Source organism: Phyllostomus hastatus, unplaced genomic scaffold (assembly GCF_019186645.2).
Source record: "Phyllostomus hastatus isolate PE091 unplaced genomic scaffold, TTU_PhHast_1.1 phas_contig_98, whole genome shotgun sequence".
Taxonomy (NCBI): Eukaryota; Metazoa; Chordata; class Mammalia; order Chiroptera; family Phyllostomidae; genus Phyllostomus; species Phyllostomus hastatus.
In genome coordinates, this window is record NW_025333999.1 from 4,138,393 (window position 1) to 4,141,801 (window position 3,409).

General features: G+C 38.1%; 1 pseudogene; it reads left to right on the forward strand.

The window, feature by feature from the left end:
- Positions 1-446: 446 nt before the first annotated feature.
- LOC123828296 lies at positions 447-1,375 on the forward strand (annotated as a pseudogene).
- The last annotated feature ends 2,034 nt before the right edge of the window (positions 1,376-3,409 follow it).

A 3,409-nucleotide genomic window follows, 5' to 3' on the forward strand; every position in this document is an offset into this window, starting at 1 on the left:
AAACTCTCCTCTCTAGCAATTTTCAAATACATGATTCAGTATTATTAGCTTGAGTCACCATGCTGTGCTTTACATCACATCCATTGCCTTGTCACTTTTTCTTCTCTCACTGAAAAAATTGAGTGAGATATAAGAATTATTCATGTGTCTTTATCCAGAATAAGAATTCTATTGATAAATGGCACTAGGGATGTCCTAAAAAAGACCAGACCACACACCATATGATATTAATTTTTAAAATATTTTTATTTTTTATTTTACTTGTTGTTCAAGTACAATTTTCTGCCTTTTACTCTCATTGCAGCCCACACTCAGCCCTCCTGTATATGACATTAATTTCTTGATTCTAAAATATAAATGGTAGCACTTATGCTAGGTTACTAATGCTTGCATGAGTGAAAATGAGTCATGTACTTTATTTATATCCTGGCAGTCAACTGCACCACATGGAAGCAGTGAATCTTACACAATATCTGGAATTTCTTCTCCTGGGACTATCAGAGGAACCAAAACTGCAGCCCCTCCTATTTGGGCTGTTCCTCTGCATGTGCCTGATCACTGTGTTGGGAAACCTGCTCATCATCCTGGCCGTCAGCTCAGAATCCCACTTCCACACACCCATGTACTTCTTCCTCTCCAACCTGTCCTTGGTAGACATCTGCTTCACCTCCAGCACCATCCTGAAGATGCTGGTGACTATTCAGACACAGAGGAAAGCCATTACCTATGCAGGCTGCATCACCCAGATGTATTTTTCCTATTATTTGGTGTGTTGGACAACTTCCTCCTGAGTGTGATGGCTTATGACCGGTTTGTGGCCATCTGCCACCCCCTGCAGTACATGGTCATCATGAACCCCAGGCTCTGTGGACAGCTGGTCCTGGTGTTCTGCGTAACAAGTTCCCTGTATTCTTTGTTGCAAAGCTTAATGGTATTACAACTATCCTTCTGTGAAGCCTTAGAAGTTTCTCACTTTTTCTGTGAACTCAGTTAGATGAGCCAACTTGCCAGTTCTGACACCTTTCTTAATGACATGGTGATGTATCTTGGAGTTGGTCTGCTGGGTGGTGATCCCCTGGCTGGGATCCTTTATTCTTGCTCTGAGATACTGTTCTCCATACATGGAATGTCATCAGTTCAGGGAAAGTATAAAGCAATTTCTACTTGTGCATCTCACCTGTCAGTTGTCTCCTTATTTTATTGCACAAGTGCAGGAGTGTACTTTAGCTCTGCTGGTACCCACAGCTCACTCTCAAGTTCAACAGCCTCAGTGATGTACACTGTGGTCACACCCATGCTGAACCCCTTCATCTACAGTCTCAGGAACAGAGAAATAAAGGAGGCTCTGAGATTAGTTGGCATGGCAGCTTTATAAGGACCATTTGCCCTAGGGCTGAATAAATGCTCATGATTGCAGGGCTCAAAGCCTCAGAGCCAGATGTTGTGATTAGGTTGTGGAAGTAGAAAGTACTCCCTCTGTTTGTTTCCTTGAGTTCGTGTTTCTGTGATTTCAACTTCTCTATAATATTTAGGGGGTTGCTTTATTAACTTGTCAACTTTGTCATATATAGCAGCTTTTTCTTTGTCATTTTTCTCCTATCCCAAATTGATTCCCAGCCTTGGATGAACTATTTGGATACTGCCATTTATCTCATGGAACTATGTGAATTTCTTAAGAACAATTTCTTTTGAAATGAAATATATCATACTGAATAATTTTTCTTTTGTTTCACTGAAAGAAAAATCTTGATTGGTACTACCTCTATGGAATTACACTGCACTTGGTAACCAAAGCCATTTATATCATTTCATAGGAGAGGAAACTAGAAGAGCACAGTTTAACACTTCTTGTACATCATTTCTTCATATCTCACTACCATAACTACTCTTCCTGAAAATGTAGACTTCAACATATAGTGTGATGTATAACAGGCCACTGAGTTGTCTTCGCTCATTAGGATCCTGATTCTTATGGAGCTTGGTGTGCACATTCTTACATAGTCACAGGCACAACTGACCATCAAATCATGTCTCCAATTCTAATTGATGTGGAAACACAAATTTCATACCATAGTTTGATGTAATATGTGCTTAGAGGCAAAGACAACATGAAGTGTGAAGAAGCAAAATTTTAAGTCATACATTTATTACTATGTAAACTATTTTTCTGGTGTATGTTTACTTATTGATGTATATAAGATCTGTGTCTGTGTGTAAAGGAATTTATGCTTGGGATGAAGTATTGCTTGGCGTAATTATGTTTCCTTTGAATGATCTTTCAGCCTCCACTTGAAAACTTCCGTTGTTGCTTAAAACTATGATTCCATCTATTGTTTAAAATGAAGCATCTCCCACTACTCTAAATATTGTTGTAATCACTGGAGACATACGGAAAGAACTATATCAATCTCATACAGTATATCTATTATATGTGTGATCTATAGATATGTCATATATGTACATAAATGGCCAAACAATGACTCACCAGAGAGCTTGAATTCCTGTCAGTTCTGTGACTCATAGTCATATGTGTTAGCCAAGCATACATGTTCTTCCAACCTCTCCTGTTTTACCTACAAAGGAATCTGATGGAGTCACTTTTCAATGCAGTTTTCTGAAATAAACTTCAGTAGGAATAATCATGAATGTCATCTTCAACTTCGGAACAAAGGCCTACAGTGACAAGTGGCTGATTATGATATTTTCCTTCAGTTCTGTTCACTCTTATTGTTGTTATCAGTTATCTGTTGTTGCATACTGTCATCCTAGAAGCAAATGGTTTAATATGATGAATTTATTACTAGTGGGATTACATGGTGGGAAGTTGTTCTGAGTTCTGACTGTCTTCTCATGGGTCTGTAGTCAGCTGTCAGTCTGTCTATTGTGTCCCTAAGGCTCATCCATGATGCTGTGTGTGGCTGTAGTGCTCTTCTCTGCTCAACCAATTCAAGTCAGTTTATTCCCTTTATACATGCAAGTGAGTCATTAATTTATGGGGAAAATGAGTTTATTAAATGACAATTGCTTTATTTTAATTCCTATATTGATATATAACATTTGCTCTCTTCTTGCTTAGAAGAGATTCTCCCAGCACTTCTGGGGGTGACTTGGCTACCTGTGCTCTAGATGTGAAACTGAGCCACACTCTACTAGAAAATTTAACTCCTAACTAATTCATGGAGCATAATTACATACAATACACAGCACATACAACATGTTGAATTAAGTGAGGCATACAAAAATGAAGAATTTATACTACATGACCAAATCTGTGTATACTTTGCAAAGGTATACAAGGGTTAACTCTTTTGTTATGTTACTGTTAAAAATGTAATCACCCTCAACCTATTCCTTAATTTCTGACAGTAATATGAGATTATAATTCTAATTACAGACTAATATTGTGGGG